Raw genomic sequence first — 20236 nt, 5'->3', positions numbered from 1 at the left:
AGGGAGATGGACAGCCTTTGGGTACTCTAGAATTCTGTAAATCTGAGTGACACACATGGGTCACAATGATGCTGGTAAGTTCTTATATTTTATTATAGTTTTTTTTTTAATATAATTCAACATTGGGGGACAAAGTAACTCAGCTTGACACATCCATCATATTGGTTTATCTTTACTCTGCAGTAGACTTCATGTCAGTAACCTTTTAAAAAAAATATTGCATCCTTCCAATTCAGGAAAAATATAAATAAAATATAGCAATCTTAAAGGGCAAGACATTAATATAAATCAGTGAGTTAAATCTTTCATGATTCCATGGCTCTCTGAATACCATTAGCATGCTGTTCCACATCTGTTGTGTGAGGTCTCAACACTGAGGGTCCTTGGAATTTATCCTGATACCATATTATGGATTATCCCTCTTTCTACCTGGGTTTTTTATTAACTCTGTATCAATTTTGAACTTCTGAAGGCTTGGTAAGGGAGTTGTAAACTCATTAAAAAGACATGGATGGTTTTAAACTACTCACCCATTTGCAATGTACTTTTTAAGCCTTCAGCCTCTGAGCTTCCGAGGGGAGTGGTTGCTGCTGATAGACCTGGCAGTGCTCATACAGGAAGATCTACTTTCACGGCTAGGGGAAAAGTCCTTTACTTTTCTGAAGCCGGGCTATTAGTATTTGTCACTCAGAAACCACCAGTTCTAACCTGATCAGTTCCTAGATGTGGGAGCTCACACATGACGACTAGCTTCTCTGAAGTCTCAGAGTGTCCCCATTTATAAAACTGAGATAATAATATCTCTCTTTAGGGCTGTAAGGATTGAAATTATATATTTATAATGCCTGGTGAAATGCTCAGCATATAGAAGGTGCTTAGTAAATTGTTGTGAAGATAGCAGTTTTCAGGACTCTCTCTGGTCTTCAATTTGGTGGTTAAATATATATATATTATATATATATATATATTTAAGAGGAATCTGTTGAATATATTTGAGCTGAGGAATAATGGGAAAGTGAAAACATTCAACTTTCTCTCTCTTTGGACCTTTATTGTGTGACTTTAAGTACTGAAATCTCAGTCCATAGACACACCTTTGATGAAGTTAAGCAACCAAAAGATAACCCAGATCAAACACATGGCTTTGAAGTTATTTATAGCACTACTACCCCTAAAATAGTTGTGCCGAAGTACAATGATTTAGAACCTCCCAATAGTTTTCTTGCATATTGTTTAAAGCTGATGAGGTCCTATGAAACTCCTATAGTTTCACTGAAATAATGTTTAAATCTAAAGGTCTTCTGTTTACTAGTTGTTTGATCCTGGTCATTTAGCTCATCTGCAAATTGAGTACTAGACACTATTATTATTACTCACAGGCTTTTTTTAAAATGGGATGAGACTTTGCATGGAAAATGGCTTTGTCATTCAGATAGCTGTGGTCTTAAGTTATACAAAATATCCATGGAGAGGGGGAATGGGACTTCCATTTAATGGAAAACTTCAGACACACCTCTTTTCTCATGTGAAATAGGACCGACTACAGTTCACTGGATTCTTCAAAATCGGTTAAGAGGAGATATTTCATCTCATGGCATGTATTTCTTTAGGAACTCTTTTAATAGTTTTAGTCTTTCTCAATTACTAGCGTGACTCCTCCCCTCCCCTGGGTTGTGTGTAGCTACCATATTTTGCTTATGATGATTTGACTGGGGGGAATTCGTCAGTACTTAACTGTGTTTCCTTTGGGATCTGCTTCCCTGCAGAGAAATGGACCACTTGGTAATTTTATTAGAAAACATTTTGCTCCTGCCCAGAAAGGCCCATGGTTTATAAAAGATGCCTGTGGTTTGATAGCTGGTCTGCCTAATTCTGGGGTGAAGAACTAGCAAGCTCATTGTTGCTGCTGTATACCTCACCCGTATTTCCATCCTACCCTTTATCCCCAGTAAGCCTGCTATTTTTATCTTCAACTCAAAAAGTTCTATATAAACTCAAAAATTTTAGAACTCAAATGGGGGGGAAGTATTCTTTATTAATCTATTGAAAAGTAAGGGCTGACTTATCCCAGACTGATTCCTCACAGGCTGGCCTCTGAAAAACTCCATAGAAACCAGTTATAGCTGAAAGTTTAAGACAAGCAAACCAACTTATGGTAGAACCCTGAAGTGGCAGTGTAGCTGGGATAGCTTGATTTCTTCAACTGATGAATGCTGAAGCAATGACATGAGGACAGTGCCAAGGTTCTGCCACACGGTGGCTGGGACCACAGGTTCGGACTCTAGCTGTTCACATCATGTGGGGGCTTTGTATTCTCTCAGCCATGCAACTTAAAAGCCCCACAGCCTAAAGGCTGAGGTTTCTCTTCCAGTGCTGAAGTTTGGCCCTGCTGGGTACTTGAATGCTGTTCAAATGCAGTGGGAAGCAGGTTCACACACCTGCTATGCCTTTTGTGTCTGAATTTCCCCCACCCTGAACATGGTCCCAAAAGCCTGGTGTGTGTGTGCTACTTACTCGATCATCCATCTTTGGTTGCTGTCACCTCTAAACCTCACCATTATCTGCCCCAACGGAGTGATCATAATTTACCTAGAGCTCTCTAATTGACAAAGAAATTTCATACAGATTATCTCATTTGGCTAAGACAACAACCTTGAAGACACAGGTATTCCTTACCCCATTTCATAGGCAAGGAACTTGAATTCTGAGAACTTCAAGGTCATATACAATGAATGACAGAGGTGGTTCTCTGTTACCCAGATCCTTGGCCTCTAATTCCTATGCTCGTTGCTTTATAATCCTTTTGTAGGTGTTGGCATTTCCATAAACATCTATTGGGCCACACAGCAATTCCTGATTCCCTTGTTGCTATGGGAATAGTTGAATGCCTTGTTTTCCAAAAGTCCTTTTCTTTACCTCAGATGGCAGTTCCAGCGATGGATTTTGCTTCAAATAAAAATAGCCCATCTCTCTCTGCTCTCAAGAGTTTATTTCTCAAAATTACACCAAAGCTGAAGAAAAAAGAATAGATATTGCAACTGGTAGCATCTGGATGCCACAGAAATGGTAGTGCCAGTGAAAGATGAAAAAATACTAGGCTAGGATGGATCTGGAAGGATGGAAATTTTGTATTTGAGCCCAAAGGGAAGATTGGATGATAGAAGGGAAAGGTGGAAACGTCAGGAAAGAAGGAGGGGTTAGAAGAAGAGAAGTCTACATGCACTGCCTTAATATTGTTGCCCTGCCCATTGGTAGAGTACAAGTAGAAATGAAATCTAGATGGCAGCTCCAGCGTCTCAGGCCCAGGGGAAGTTCTGGGTGTGCAGGGCGGTCAGGCCACTTTCAGCACTCCTGGGGCCATCAGGGACCAATCGGAATTATGACAATGGTGGTGCCCGACGAGTATGGAGTCTGATGCAGTTCACAAAGCACCTTTACTCAGAGGAATTAATTTTAGTTTCACAACCCACCCACTGGACCAGAAGCTGTCCCAATGTAATTGCAAATAAGGGAAGAAAATAATGACATCTAGGTCCATGCAGTAAAGAATTCTCCTCTTCCAAAAATAATTCATGGATGATTCAAAATAGTTTTGTTAGGGATGAGGGCATAGGTACACAATATAAAATGTGAGTGTGGCATCTTGAAAATTTTTACTATTTAAATAAAGATAGCAGGTAGGACCTTCCAGAACAAGTTCATGGTTGCATTTTTCATGCTAATATTGTTGAGCATAACTTTGGGAGAAGAGGAAACTTCTAGATTGAGTCAAATCGGAGGTAAATGATGGTAGAGAGTAGAGCCATAAAGAGTGAAAGCTGAGGGCCTTTTGGAGACACCAGGATGAGAGAGAGGACAGGTAAATGGATCCAGTGGATGGGGCTGCAAAGTCCATACAAGGCAGATATTCTAATGCTGGGAGTATAGAAGAGTGGAAAGAGCATTCAGTTTGGAGCCAACAGATTCGAGCTTGAGTCTTGGCACTATCGATTAGGTAACTCTGAGCAAGTCATTTAGTCTCTCTGAGCTTTTGCTTTCTAATCTGTAATAGAAAAGCCATAATAACAGCCATAATAATCCCTACCTCACAAGATTGAGAGAACCATAAGAAGAGTATAGCAATGTATGTGTTCAAGAAATATCTTTAATTTTTTAAAAAGTGAATCAAGGAAAGTTATCCTGAATGGCTCAAAAATTCTTCCCAGCCCTAAAATTCAGTGACCTTTCAAGCCAGGAAAGACCCGCAATGGAGAGGACAATCAAGATGTGATGACAGACTGAGGAAAGCGCCTAATGCCAGATGCCTGGTAACCTGAGTCGACCAGTGTGCAAACTGAATACACATGTTTGGACCTGAAGCTAAAGAGGGGTGTGGGTGAATTCGGGGCCCAGGAAAGAAACGATCCCCTTTTTCTACAGACTAAGGAAATGAAAGAATTTAGGTTTGGAGTGGACGGGAGATCAAACAAAGAGAGTGATCCCGTAGGTTGGGGCTAAATTAGAAGAGGGACTTAGAGCCCCAAAGGACAGTGAAGACGGAGGGCTGTTGCAGTGAGGATCCCAAACAGGGTAAAGCGAGATATCTTTTCTCTTAAGGAGCTTACAGCCAAATGTGGCACACAATGAGGTCAGGCTAGCTACAGCGGGGAGTTTAAGTAAGACAAGCAAAGCAACTTACAGTATTGCCGACCGTATTTACCATCTGCTTGGGATTTGGTGTAGGATGCCAGTGTATTTTAAAATTAGGAAAAGGAAAAAAAAATCAAGTCAGAGTAGAGCCTAGAGATTTGTTTATGCTTTTTAATGCCAGAAACTTCAAATGGCTTTTCTTCTCTGCGGAAGGCAAGCATATCTGTAATTTTGCACAGTTGAGAAGACGGGTTTCCACTATCCCTCGAAATCTCACTCCCTGTCTTGCAGCCACAGAAAGAATCACTGTGGATCCTCACATGTGCCAGAGCCTCTCTCACATCTCTCTCCTTTGCCACATTATTCGCTCTGCTTGTGCCTCCTGTCCACATCTATCCAGTAACCTCTATACTTCACCCACTTCGTCTAAAAATGTGCAGGTGGAGCTTCCACTTGGGGAAGACCTTGACAATTGTCCCTGTGGGTCACCAGACTGACCCCACATGCTCTGGGACTCCATTATACTTTGCTTTCACCTCTATTATTTGGCTGTACAATTCCTGGGATGGCTTGTTTGCTCATTTTTTTTGCTCCTATTAGGCCATGGATTTCTACTAGAGACAGAATCCTACTGCGATGGCACATGAATAATGTATGGCATTTACTGCATGATTATAACATGGCCTAAGATCAGTGGTTCTCAAAGTTTTGGTTACATCAATAGTGCTTGCTAAAAATGCGTATTTTCTACCCCCAACCCCAGAGAGTCTCATTCATTTGGGGCTGGGAGATCTGCATTTTAACACCTAGGTCACCCTAATGCAGGTGGTCAGCTGACTCCATTTCACAAAATACTAGCATGGTTTCCTCATGTCTCCTCTGGCCCCTCTTGCTCCTTAACTCTAGACTGTTTCCCTCCAGGAAGTGGGGGAGCCAGGGACAGTAATTTGGTGAAACTCAAATCAGGGGACACACCTGGGTGAAATGTTCTGTACTGAAAGTCAAAGGCACAGACTAAAGTAATAATTATTTGTTGATGACGTTTACCCCCATTTGCCCTTACTTCCTTTTCCACTGACAGTCCATGACTGGCCATATTTAAAGCTGTGCTGGTTGATTCTTTGTTTTCTTTCAAGGCGCTGTGAATAACTCCTCAAAGCTAGAAGAATTCATGCATTTGAAAATTGAATTGTGATGAGCTTATCTATCAATGGCATGATGCTTCCTCAGTCATTCTGTTCTGAGCAATAAATCTATAATCATTGGAAGCAATAGTCTTTCATTGTACATGTTCATATAGTTCAGTTTGAAGGCCCAGATTATCCAAATCGACACTAGCAACAACAGCTACCATTTATTTACATTTCACTTTGTACCAGGGCTGTGCTCAGTGTTTTACATCCAATTTATTTTTTAATCCTTGTTAACTCCTTTGCAGTCAGTTTTACAGATGAGGAAAGAAGGGGCTCAGAGAAGTTTAAAGAACTTGACCAAGGGGCAGAGCTAGGATGAAAACATGTCTGACCACAGCACTTAGATTTCCAGATTACACTGCAGGCCATCTCCTTAGAGCATGCTTCTGTGGTCTACAGATGGTAGACTGGTCCTGGGACACAGGCAGAACTTAGGACCCAGGCTTCTAGACCCCCAGTGTAATTTCCTTTTCATGATCTTAACACGTGGGAAAAAAGAGGAAAGTTGGGACTCTTAGTATTTAATTCTGGTGAAATGAAAAAAGGGAGACCTCTGACTTTCCTGCACTTGTTTAGCTAATTGGGAAATTCTTGATTCTTCTAGAAATTGTGGTTTCTAGAAAACACTTGCCAAAAGGCTAAATCATGCTGTTATATGTGGCCTTGGAACAGATTATCTGGGCACTGCCCCATTTCCACCAACTTCTATTCCCCCAGTTTTGTAGAAAACGCTGACAATCACATAATTCTTGGTCCATTCTGAAGATTCTCAAAACCCCAAAAATCCTTGTTAGACTCATTCAACCATTGCAGAGCCTTTTTCACCAACTGGCAAAGGATAATAGCTAAGCCATGAGGACAGTATTTTAGGCTGAGAGCAGGCTGGTTTTATGGAAGTCCAGCAGCTTCTGTGAATATTAATCAGAGGCAGAAAGTGGCATAAGCAGCACCATGAGCAGCTGGGACTGACTTGGCGTGGGCAAGAGACCCTACGAAGTGGCACAGAAAACCCTAGCTTGGCAGCAGGCCCCTGAATTTACTCTCAGCTCTGCCTGTGGCTCCGAGATCTTAGAGGAAGCTCTCAACCTGTGTGGGCCTGGTTTTTATTTTAGATGATGCTGTTGGTGTAGGTGAGAATCGATGAGAGTATCCTTGAAAGAACTTCTCACACCTCGGCTGTTAGGAGATTCACCCGTTGTCTGTCTCTACTGGCTATTCCATGGTTTTTCTCAACAGACCTTCACAGCTGATGGGACTGAGATCACTGCTTACAGCAGGACTGCAGCTGGCCCTTGGAACTGAACTGCTGAATATTTATAATTGAGAGCCTCAGAGATGAGTCTGAACTTGGCGATGCTGCCCTTATCACTTGTGTTCTATTTAGGAGCCAACATAGTTGTCCTGGTTGGAGGTCATTGTTGCCTGAAGTGTGGAGTGTGTTCACTGTGAAGTGAAGGGTGAGTCAGGGTATTGCCTAGAAAAATATTTTTAATGTATAATTAGGTATTTATTTTACTGCGTGTTTTTTAAAAAGATTCATTTGAAAAAAAATAAGTAAAAAAAGAGTCAATTATATAAAACAAATCATAATACGGGTGGTAAAAGAATATGACAAAAGTCACGAAAGTGGTATATGAATGATGACGGCGTAGGATCTGTTCCTAGGATAGAAATCCATAACTCCTTCAGCAAAATTCTTGGGGCCAGATGTGTTTCAGAATATCTCATGCATTCTTGTCACACCCAGCAGTAGCTGGATCGGGACTTTAAAATACATTGTTTCTGCGGTAAAACATATGAATACTTACCGTAACTAGGATGAATAAGGTCTATAAATAACATCACAGCAGTGAGGTCAAGTGTTGCAGCCAAATGAGTTACAAAAGTTATCGTTTTCCAGATGTTTTTGCATTTTGGAATTGTAGATCCCATTTTTGACCTATAGTAAAATAGGCCAAGAGGAAAAAGAGACAAATCCCAGAACCTTAGACCTGAACATACTTAATAGTTTATAAAACAATTTCCCTCTCATTATCTTATTTGTGAGGTATACACTCTTTTATTACAGATGAGGCATCTGAAGCTCAGAGAGGCTAAGTGACTTAGCCAAAATCACACAGCTCAACTGGTAACAGCTGGGCCAGGACCAGAACAGAACTCAGGTTCTCTGTCTCCAGGTTCTTGGATCTTCCCATACCGTAACCTACACATCATATAATAAGTTCTGAAGAATCAAAAATTGCAGAAGTTGACTTCTTGAACATGGAGTACAGAGATTCTTCCTTCCAGGGACTCTCTTAACAGACTCTGTAATTTCCACAAGGGGGCTTCTTGAGGAAAAGGATGAGGGTGGAGGACATAACTTTGACCTTTTAATGTTTGAACTAAAGATATATCCAAGGTGGTTGGGTCACTCTCTTCAGGCAGTGCATAAAACCCAGTCCCAAAATGCTTGTTGTGGTCCAGGGGCATTTCAGAGGAAACATTGCCCGGTATTTTGAGAAATTCTAATAGTAGTAATCATTTATTGAACACTTGCTATAGGCCAGGCACTCCTCCCCATAACATTTTGGAATGTTATGACCACTCCCCTCCTCCAGATGAAGAAATGAGAGTTCAGAGACATAGCCAACGTCCCAAAGCTGGTTTGGGCCAGACAAGTCAGGTTTGGGCCAGATGTGGTTCTGCTGGGGTCTGCAATCTTGCCCGGTACTATACTCTAGCAATCACAGAGCCCTGGATTTCTGGTCCACCCATAGGAGGGATGCCTTTTCCCTTGACCCCAGGCTGCTGATAGACAGGCTAGATGGATTGGTTTGGGAGGTGGAGACCCAAGCACATCTTCCACAGTCCTCATGAGGGTGATTTCAGATGAACTCAGGAGTGCTGTATTTTCAAGATGCAGATGCAAAGGCCCTCAAGGAACTTGGCCATGATTCTTGATGTGCTCCAAAGGAAAGAACCTTTCACAGAGCCCTTTTACAACTGGACCCTGCATTTTGCATGCCTTGTGTGCCAGAAATCCAAGTGCAAGTTGATTCAGCCACCCAAGTTTGATGGTGCAGCCTCTAGCAGTAGGGGAGTCAGAGGGAATTTGCTACAGTCAGGAAGCCACAGCAGGTATGCATGGTTAGAATGTGAAACAAGGGTGGAGTGGGGAAGGACTGGGAACACAGGTTAAATCACAAAAGGCCTAGTTGTGCTCACTAGAGATGGTTAGATTTGTCCTATAGGCAATGGAGAATCACCCAGTGGTTTTTGACTAGAGGAACAACATGGTCATATTTCCATGTGTGATCTCTTATTTGATTTGGAAATCAGGGACCGCTTCCTGGAAGAGGTATCAGTTAACCTAGGGCTGAAAGGATGGGTAGGATGTGAAGCAGCAGAGGTGTTCATCCAGGGCAGAAGCACCTGTGACAACAAGGTATGTTCAGGGTTCACAATGCTATGAATCAAAACAAACCATTTCCATATATTGAGCACCTGCTGTGTGCACTGGCACATGTACATTTATTAACTCCCTTAATCATGGCAGAAGCCCTGGAAGGAAAGTCTTAATTCCTAGGACATGGAGGTGAGATTCATATGCATTCCCCTCAGACCCTAAAGCCCATTGTCTTCCCATCCCACAGGCTGTCTCTCCTATGGAGAGACACAGTCTTGACTCAGAGCACAGAGGGAGCTGGAAGAACAGTGGAGGCTCAGACAGAAATGAAAGTCGAAAACAGTTTTCAAAGAGCGTTGACAGCTTAGTGGATATTCCACATTTGATCTCTCCATTACTGCGCTCAAACTGTGCCTGTTCCCTAATGGGGCAATGTTAATCAAAATTAGATTATTATATGCAGGAGAGGAGTGCTCCCAAGGAACCAGTTTTAATTCCAGGATGAATTCTCCTAACTTAGTTACTGTTCCTTTGTCTTTGTCTTTCTCTCTCTTCATTTTTATGAGTCTATATACTATAAGTGAAAACTGGAAGTCATGAAAAAGAATCCCAGGAGGAGGCCTGCATTGAGGACTGTTCAGAAAGCTGTTTTGAGGACACAGAGAAATTCTAGAGAGTTGGCTAAGATTTGGTGAATGTGAGCTGGATCCTGGGGTTGGCCTGTGGGGGATAGAACCATCCACAGGACAGCCCCCTACTCCCACCCACCTCACAAAGCTCAGGATTTACAGTAGAAGTCAAGCAGATACCTCTGGAACAGAGACACTTGCAAGCTTAACTGTTAGCTACTGACTGAAAGAGAGGAGGGCAGTGGGGGAAAGTGGGGCCATTATGGATGGCAACAGGCAGGGAAGCTTCCCTGTACTTGCAGGAAAGGCCCTGCATCTTGACAGTGGTGCCTTCTTGAAGTTCAGGTGCTGACTCCCTGACTAATGGGCCCAGTTTGGGGGCAGCATGGAGAGGGGCTCTTCCCTGCTGTGAGCACATCCCATTGAAGCAGACCCATTGATAGTTTCAGGTCATCCATACACCAGTAGCACCAAGATTAACCCGAGGGGGCCAGTTACAGCTAATTATCTTGTGGGATCATTATATTATTAGGAGCCAGACCTGTCTCCCCAAATCCTCTGGGCTCATACAAGTTAAAGTGACCCAAAGGACCCAAAGTGAGCACCTAAAGGACCCAGGGGTCACGTGAGTGTGGTTTCCCTTGGCCCAGCCTCAGATCAGGTGTTTCCAGGATAAAAAAACCAAAGGGACTTTAAAAAAGTAAATGATATTGTCAAAATTGAAAGAGTATCACTTTTTCTGAGAAAGGACAATGACTCTGCATGTGTGTCATGCTAACGTTCAAGAAATGGCCACAGGGCCCTCAAGTATCAGTGTACCTTCGACCCTCTTTTCTCCACATCAGGATTTCTCTGTCTTTGGGGGCATGGTGTGAGCCAGCCTGAGTCTTTCTACCATTGAGCCCCTGGGGTGCAGCTTCTTCTGGCCTGATGCCAAGACTCTCCCATTCTGTCTTCCAAGGTTCTAGAATCCCACCCTTTAGATGTTGCCTTTCCCCACTCTGGCCCCACTGATCATGAGAGATTTCTCTTCTCATTGCCTCTAAAGACAAGCAGATGGGCTTCTCTTGTTTGAAGGTTTTTTGTGGGTTGGTTTTTTTTTTCCTCAACTAATCACAGTGGGGACACAGCACAGAGACCACAGTAACAAGCACAGGTTACAAAGTTTAGGAAATCTTACACAATTTGTGCTCCCACGGTCTCTTCCTACAGGTGCTTGGCAGATTGGCCAAGCAGAAAGTGGTCATCAGATCTGGGTCCAGATCCTGGTCTAGCCACTTAACAGCTGTTGTCCTTAAGCAGATCAGCTACTTACCCCCACCTGCTTCCTGGTGTTGTAGAGACATGAGATCACCCATACACAGCACCGCACCTAGTGCCCGGTATGTAACAGATGCTCCACACAGAACTGTGTTTGCCAACATAGTCGCTGGGAAGGCCCTTGGACCCCAGCTCTCTATCTTCATTCCTAAAGGCGAGGGTCATCGCTTTCTCCATGAAGACCACGTTTCAAGCTTACAGGCTGTGGATGGAAAATGTAAAACCACAGGCACCAACCAGTCTCTCCAGCTGCCCCATTTGTCTGCGGTAAGTGATTGCAGTTTTGAGGATGCAGGTTGGGGCTGGTGCTCTCCTCACTGGACCCCAGACACATATGGGTGAATTGTCCCCTGAGAGGAGTAGCTTGTAATTCTCTTTTCTCACTGAAAAGTCAAAACCAACTGTTCTATTTCTTTTTCACATTCTCTCCTCATCTCAGGGTAGTGAACATGAGGCCTTATTGTTGCTCCAGAGGTAGGGAGGCAAAGATATCCAAACATGTTCACCATCTTAGAACGTGTTTCACATCAAAGCTGAATTTCTCTTGGGCCCTTGACTATCCCTGAACTCTAAGGCAGAGGTTTTCATCGAGCTGAATCTGGCCAGAGCTTCATTATCAGCTGGGAGAGTCAGTCACTGTTCCCATTGGACGCTGGTCAGGCCACAAAGTGCCCCCTCCCCCCCCTGCTGAGGATCCACATCCATGGCAGTCCTGCCACTTCCACAGTCTCCCTCAAGGTCGGGTCCCTTGGAGGTCGGGATTGGGTTAGAATTTGGATCCCCACATTTGGATCCCATTTGGGGACGAGATTGGGTTGGAATTTGGATCCCCACGATCACCCAACAGAAGTTCTCTTGGGGGCATCCACATCTGCGCCCTTCCCCTGTGATGGTGTGATTGGCTGTGCAGAGCTGCATACACGCTTCACTCCCCCTGGGAGAGGAAACCAGTGCTTGCTGAGTGCCCGTCGCTGCTAAGCACTGGTTGCAGAATGTCGTGCGTTATCTCATTCTCTCTCTCTCAGCGGTCCTTTAAAAGCAGGAAGAAGAGCTGAAAAGGGTGGGCAGTGAGTTTGATGGTTCTCTGAGAACTCAGATGACAAGTTTCTGTTTGGGAGTTAAATCAGGAAAGCCCAGTCATGGCGGAAACCAAGCAAGTATCCGCTGATGAGAAACCCGGGAATCTGGAACTATAAGAAACTGGAATCAGGTGACCTGATCCTAAGAAGACCAAGCAGGAGTCTTGGAACCCACTTAGCAGATACCTATTCACTTGTAATTTATGGTTTGGTGAAAAATCATGGGAACCAAGGGGGAGAGTAAGGCTGAAGAACAGAATAAAAAAAAATCCTCAAAGAGCCAGGAGTGGCTGCGTTTTTCAAACACTGTCCGGTGGAGACTGTCTGCTGCCCCATGGGCATCACCATTCCTGTTTCTGGGTAGATGTATTATCTCATGGATCATCTGCACAGCATCTCCACTGATCTAACCTCTGATTGCAGTTTTGAGGTCCAGGTATTTGGTGTATAGGGAAAGACAGTTGAGAGGTGCCGAAGTGGCAACTGGGCTTGGTTGGCAGGTGCATCCCATCTTAAACCAACAAGCAGACATTCTTTTTTTTTAAAGATTTTATTTATTTATTAGAGAGAGAGAATGAGAGATAGAGAGCACGAGAGGGAAGAGGGTCAGAGGGAGAAGCAGACTCCCCGCCGAGCAGGGAGCCCGATGTGGGACTCGATCCCGGGACTCCAGGATCATGACCTGAGCTGAAGGCAGTCGCTTAACCAACTGAGCCACCCAGGCGCCCACAAGCAGACATTCTTACTTGTGTCTCAATCTCCAGGTGGTGCATGCCCGGTAAGCCTGAGGCATGTGCTTCCCTCTGAGACCTCATTTGCTCACAGCCCTTGCAATGCATTCTTAGCAGCTCATCTGCACAGGCTCTAAGGAACAAGACAACCATTATTCAACCAATAAATAAGTGTGGATGTACTTAGAGTTTCCTAATGGAAACAGAAATTAGAGGAGAACAAAGTCATTATTTTTTTTTTTAAGATTTTATTTATTTGACAGAGCAAGAGAGCACAAGCAGGAGGAGCAGCAGAGGGAGAGGGAGAAGCAGGCTCTCCACTGAGCAGGGAGCCCATTGCAGGGCTCAATCCCAGGACACGGGGATCATGGCCTGAGCCGAAGGCACACACTTACCCGACTAAGCCACCCAGGTGCCCCAGAACAAAGTCATTATTAAGTGTAAACAATGAAAGGCTGAAGGTGATTGTAGGGTGATGCTTAAACATGTGGACTGAAGGAGGAACATCAGAACCTCACGCAGCACCAAGCCTCTTCTCTTCCCAGAGATAATTGTGTATCAGGTCATTTTATCTCTACTGGGTAATTCCCATTGTCCAGAGAAGACACAGTGTGATCCATGGAGCTGTGATATTTATCTAATATTGCACCAGAGCCTTGTTCTTGCCTTGGTGACCTTTCTTTTTGAAGGAGAATACTTCACTTAGAAATATCAGAAAATTGATAATTATAAAGGGTATTTTAGTCACACAGCATGAGGCTGGAAGGGAGATGAATTATATGAGACATAATTTCTGCCAGGGCCACTTTGTACGGCTGTGTATGTTATGCCCTGTACAACCCTAGAATGTGCTATTAGCACTATAGTCCATGCAACTGTCCCCTCTCCCCAGGTTGTTCAATGCAATATGTGGCATAAGGAGGGCTCTGGCACATCTAGGGAGCTTATAATATAGTTTGGATTTGAAAGTGACAGCTACATTGTGGAGCTCCCCACAGTGCCTCAGATGTGAAACATTTTGCTCAGTGTAGGAACTGGGACTGGAAATTGTGAATTCCTTTTGTGCATATTCACGAGTGCTTTAGTGCATATTCACGAGAGGAACATTCCAGTGATGTGACTAAAACTGAATGTGTAGAAGGATCCCAGCATGTGAAGAAGCTGAAATGTGAACAAGAAATAACTGTCTGATGCAGCCTCACCTTTGGGAGCCACGGCGTCTCTTCAGGAAGAATGATAAATTGTAAGAAAAGTATGCTTTCAAGAGCTGTGTCTCTTCCCTCTTTGCCATTGTCAAGTGACAGCTTGAATATAATTGGCCAGAGACAATTTCCCAAAGCCACCATAAAAATGAGTGTGCTTAGTTTATTTTAACTTGTGAATTGACGTAGAAGCATCTGCCTGTTGAGAAATACAAATGGTCTGTATTAGTCAGCTCCAGCTGCCATTACAAAGTACCACAGACGGGGGGGGGGGGGGGGGGGGGGGGTTAAGCAAAAGGAATTAATTTTCTCACAGTTCTAGAGGCTGGAAGTCTGAGCTCAAGGGTGTCTCTAGGGTTGATTTCTTCTGTAGCCTCTCTCCTTGGCTTGCAGACAGCCTTCTCACATGGCCCCACATGGCTTTTCCTCTGTGTACACGCATCCCTGGGGTCCTTCTGTGTCCAGATTTCCTCTTCTTACACAGACACCAGTTGAAATTGGATGAGGGCCTACCCTAATAGCTTCATTTTAACTTAATCACCTCTTTAAAGGCCCTGTCTCCAAATATAGTCACATTTTGAAGTTCTGGGGTTTAGGGTTTCAACATACACATTTTAGGGGGACAGAGTTTACCCCGTAGAGCACCTGAAGCATCGTAGGGAGGAGTGAAATTTTGCCAGAAGGTGGACTGCAATATGCCAGGCAGAAATCTAACCAGAGATGCAGCAGGGGCTCACCAAGAAATATAATACCTCATCCTCCAGTCTGGGCCCTTGAATCTAAGTCAAACTTGTCTGGAGGAACGTGATGGGACAGAGTCTGAGGACTTTGCAGATACTAGAACAAGGCATCTGCACCTTGTGACCATCAGACCAAGGCGAACAAATGGCAAAGGACAGAGGGACAGACTGTATCACTGAATTAGAGACTCCATATTGAATTCACAGGGCCACTGGCCCCAGAGGGCTGCCCATCCAAGACAGCCCAGTCACAGAAGACACACAAGGCAATATCTGGATACACAAGCCCTCCATGGCTCGTGTGGGAAGTTAAACTGAGGTGATATATGTTTAACCAGTGACAGATGATTAAACTGTGTTTGTTGGATTAGTCCTCCTTTTCTGTGGTCTGTGTGAAAGCAATAATACTTAATAATTATTACACAAATTACTGAATGCTGGAACTATGCTAAGGGTTTATACACCACATATTACCTTGAATCTGTACAACCCTTTGAGGTGGGTTTTAATTGAGACCCAGGACCCAAAGTCAAACCAAAAGTAGATGTCAGCTCTGGGATTTGGCCTGTAGCTTGGCCCACTCCATAGCCACACAGTTAACCACTGGTCTATGAGCTAGCATAGAAAGTTCTGGAAGGCAGGGCCTGGAGTCTCAGGTTGGCCAGTAGCCAGGCAGGCCATCCTTATATCTGGCTGTTCCCTTCCATGTCAGAAAACGGACCTTGGTGGGGATGGGTGGTAAAGAAAACTGTAAGGCTCCCTGGACTCAGTAAGCAAGAGTTGCGTTTGAAGCAGTTTATCGCTTCTTGCAGACAGTGTCATGGTCAGTGGCTGTAGGCAGGAGGAGTAATTGGTGTCTCTTCTCTGATTCTACATTCAGTTTCCTTGGCTGAAGAAATTAGATTACTCAAGGGGTTGAGAAAAGGAACATTGGTAATAAAGTGCAAAGAGATGGATTACACTCGGATCTTTAACCTTTTTGATGCTAAGCAATTGATTTAAATACTGCCTGTTTGACAGTGATGGATGGCTGAGGACCTAAGAATTTTAGCCCCATTTCTAAGGGATAACTTTTCTTGTATCTAAACAAACCCCCAAAATGATCACTCATTAACCTCTTTCTTTGGCATCTCTGTCAAGAGGCCAATTTTGATGGGTTTCTAGTGCCCAAAAAGCGTTGTATGGACACGGTTTTGGTGGTTTCCCATGAGAAAGTGGTCAGTCTCTTTTTTTCATTTTATTTTAAAAATTTTATTATTTTTTATTGAAGAATAATTGATATACAATATCATATTAGTTTCAGGTGTACAATATAGTGATTCAATATTTATGTACATTACAAAATGGTCACCATCATATCTAGTTACCATCTGTCACCATACAAAGTTGTTACAGTATTATTGACTGTATTCCCTATGGTGTACATTACATCCTTGTATCTTATTTATTTTATAACTGGAGGATTGTACCTCTTAATTTTATCTATTTTATCCATTCCCCTACCTATCTGTTCTCTGGCAACCATCAGATTGTCCTCTGTATCAATGAGTCTGTTTCTGTTTTGTTTGTTCTTTTTTTTCAGATTCTATTTATTAAGTGAAATCATACCGTATATGTCTTCCTCTGTCTGACTTATTTCACTTAGCATAATACACTCTAGGTCCATCTACTTGGACCTAAATGGCGAGATGTCATCCATTTTTATGCCTGAATAATATTCCACTGTAAATTTATATACCACATCTTCTTTGTCCAACCATCTATTCATGGTGGACACAAGTTGCTTCCATATCTTGGCTATTATAAATAATGCTGCAGTTAATATAGAGGTGCATATGTCTTTTCAAATTAGTGTTTTCATTTTCCTTGGGTAAATACCTAGAGGTGGAATTGCCAAATTGTGTGGTAGTTCTTTGAGAAGTCAAGGAGTTGAGTTGCTTTGATTTGTGACTCACATATTTAGTAGTAAAAATAAGTTTAAACATTTTAAGAACTTTCCCTAATATACTAGAAAGAGTATCTGTTAACTGGGAGATGTGGCTCCTAGGTCTACTCTTTAGCAACCTGTGTCCTCCCAGTATGCAGCAGGCACTCAACTGACATGTGTGACACAAATGGATGTTTATCCAAGGAATGGTATGTGAGATCTCGACAAAGTCCCCATATTTATCTACCTCAGTTTTCTCATGTCAAACTTAGGTAAAGCTTGACCCCTGGACCTCTTAGGTATGTGGTGAAGGTCAGATGAGAAAACAGAGAACGATAATCCTGGCTAACATTATTTCAGCATTCCATCATGACAGGCACTCTTTGAAGTGTTTAAGTAGCTCATCTCTTTTACTGTGAGCAATCATTTTCTAGATTGACAACAAAATTCCTCCAAAGTGTGTCTAACCATCTTTAATTTCTCTTGTTCCAGTCTCCTTTCAGTAAGGCTTTTGTCCCCAGCCCCTTCACCAGAAATGTTCTTGTCAAGGTCACCAGTGACTCCAAATCACTAAATCCATTGCCAGTCTGTGCTCATCTTAGTTGACCTCTGCCTTCTGCATTTGCCACAGGTGATCACTCTTTCAAAGCCATTTGCTGCCACCACAACCCCATCCCTCCCCCATACCCTACACACTGCTAGCCAGCCGGTGGCAGGGAGTCTCTTTCCTCGCTCTGTGGGGGGACTTAATCTCCATCTGTCCCACTTCACTTACTCAAGGCCATCATTGCCAGTAATAACACCCCTCCATCCAACTGTCAACGTTTTGGGAAAATGAAAGCCACACATTTACAATCTAGCCCAACCCTCCTGCTTTGACAGGTGAGAAACCAGGGCCCCAACATCACACAACTGGCTAATGGTAGGGCTCTAAACCCCCAACCTTCTGCCTCTTAGTTAAGCTCTGCAGAAAGTAACATCTCCTGCAAGGAAAAATATGAAGACTAGAACCATATGCAAATCAAGGCTACAGAACTTTGCTTCCAGCTTTGCACTCCAACTTTCAACTAATGGCATTTAAAATAAGGTTTGAAAAGTGCCTGGAGTTTCACATTTTCTATAGCTAGTAACTTTAACTTTCATGACAGGGCTTATTGCCATCACTCTTAACTGTATCTGTCAGGGGCTCAGCTCATCTTTTTGATGAGGAGAAGGTGGCCCCAGAGGATACTGTCCAAGAGTAAAAGAGCTGTTAGAATAATCCCAGTCAAGCTCAGGGCAGTGAGTTACTTTTGAGCTTTCTTTAGATATTCTTAGACCTGCTTTCAAATATATTGTACCATTTATTGAACCTCTACTATGTGTCTACCATCAACTGGTTATTTTTACACACTATGACACTGAACACCTACAAAACCCTATGAAGTAATAACAATTATTTATTGATCACCTACTATGTGCCAAGAACTTGACATTCATTATTTCCAATCCCCACAAATCCCCTTCCTTCCTCACAGGGCTAGAAACCCAAATCAGAGTTTACTATCTACCACTGGTCCTTGCAGTAAACATGATTACTATTCCAATTGTGTACATGAGTAAACTGAGGGATGAGGAGCTTCAGTGACACATCCAGCAACACACAGCAGTAGTGAGTCGACCCCAGAGCAGGCCAGCCTGTTCACTTTGTACTCTACTCACAGCTATGGCCTCGCTAAATCTGTCTGCTCAGGTCAGACTGGGAGCCCGTGGGCATCCAAGTAGCATGACTTGGATATGACCCACATAGCAGACTGCAGGTCAGAAAATCCCAGCGGGATTGTCTGAGATAGCTCCAGGCACTTCTGAGAAGAGGCCACCACACTCTTGATGGCTAACCCAGGTTGGTGTTCAAGCTTGGGAAGTTGGGAACACATCACTTTGCTTTTCCTTGGAGTCCAGCTCCAGTTCATTAGCCTCAGGAAAATCACATTCTGAACAGCGGAAAGAGTGTTTCTCTAAGTACAGGAACACTTTCAAAAGCCCCACAAGAGATTGTAAAAAGCTCTGAATGTTGTTTATAAAGTAATCAGATTAGGAAAAGAAAAACAAAGTTGGCCTTGCACTGGAGAAGGAAGGTATAATTAACAAGAACAACAAACACAGAGAAAGGAGAACAATGCTGACTTTTTACTTTTGTTTTTTGCTGTTCTGTTTAAATGAATCTTTTGAGTCAGTCCTTTGCTATAAATATAGGTGAATCTCCATTTCTTCCTCTAAGCACTGGACAGATTTTACCCATGTCTTGTGTGTCAAAAGGGAAGGATATTATGTACTGACCATGTGATTATAGTGTAGTTAGCTAGGGGCACTGGGTTCATCTGCTCAGGTTATCCTCACAGAGTCCACTGAGGTTACCTTCATTTTCAGGCTCTCCTCTGGTCATCTGATCTCCTGCTGATGCCACCCATTGGCTGAGTTGAATTAGAAGCCACAGGAGCCTGGGTGACTCAGTGCTTGAAGGTCAGCATCCCTGGACACTGGGGAGGTGTTGAGGGCAGAGAGTGAGTCTGGAGAGGCAAATGCAAACTTACCACCACGGTGCCCATGCTGATTGCTTTGAGGTAGGCATGATGATCTGATGAGGATCTTAACTAAACTTGAACTTTGCTCTTCAATCCTGCAGTTGGCTGGGGCTCATTAGCAAGCATTGGTCCTCCCGTAGAACGCCTTCAGGATCTTTCCAGGTCTGGAAAACTATAGGAGCTGGCAGGAAGCCATTTGACAGGGTGGACAGACTGACTAGGAGCCAGGAGACCTGCCACACAGAGTGTGTAACCTTGGGCAGGTCTCTGTCCTGAGCCTGATTTCTCATCTGTGAAATTAGTGGGGTTGCCCTGATCCAGGACCTCAGCCCTCTCTGTGCATCAGAATTTCCCAAGAAATTTTATTTTTTTTTAAAGATTTTACTTATTTTTTGACAGAAAGAGAGACAGCAAGAGAGGGAACACAAGCAGGGGGAGTGGGAGAGGGAGAAGCAGGTTTCCCGCCGAGCAGGGAACCTGATGCAGAGCTCGATCCCAGGACCCTGGGATCATGACCTGAGCCGAAGGCAGATGCTTAATGACTGAGCCACCCAGGCGCCCCTTCCCAAGAAATTTTAAAAACCACCACCTGCCTGAGCCTTACCTCCAGAGCTTTTGTTTCATTTGGCTTGAAGTGGGGCCTGGGAATTGATGTTAGAAATATGCTCTAGGTCATTCTCATGTTCAGCCAGGATTGAGAAACAGTGGACGAGACCATCACCTCCAGTTCTGGAATTCCACTTCGAGGGACTAAGGTCTCTTCGGTTCTAAAGCTTTACTTTTCTGTGAAAATAGCATGGAAGGAAGTAAGTGTTTTATTAAGAATCTGATGGC

The 20236-nt window shown here is 43.5% G+C and overlaps 1 protein-coding gene and 1 long non-coding RNA gene across 2 annotated transcripts in view; both read left to right on the top strand.

The window, feature by feature from the left end:
* Nucleotides 1–20236, top strand: part of TMEM65 (transmembrane protein 65) — a 183908-nt gene that overhangs the window by 71648 nt on the left and 92024 nt on the right. The window lies entirely within an intron of this gene.
* LOC141372844 (uncharacterized) lies at nt 1000–12732 on the top strand. Its single transcript, XR_012378319.1, has 3 exons — nt 1000–7279; nt 7891–11221; nt 11314–12732. It is a non-coding gene; the product is annotated as an uncharacterized lncRNA (long non-coding RNA).

The sequence above is a fragment of the Callorhinus ursinus genome, unplaced genomic scaffold, assembly GCF_003265705.2.
Source record: "Callorhinus ursinus isolate GAN/ISIS: 27379988/994484 unplaced genomic scaffold, GSC_fseal_2.0 scaffold5, whole genome shotgun sequence".
NCBI classification, from domain to species: domain Eukaryota; kingdom Metazoa; phylum Chordata; class Mammalia; order Carnivora; family Otariidae; genus Callorhinus; species Callorhinus ursinus.
The sequence above is the reverse complement of the archived record's forward strand: the minus strand, read 5'-3'. Positions and strand labels throughout refer to the sequence as shown.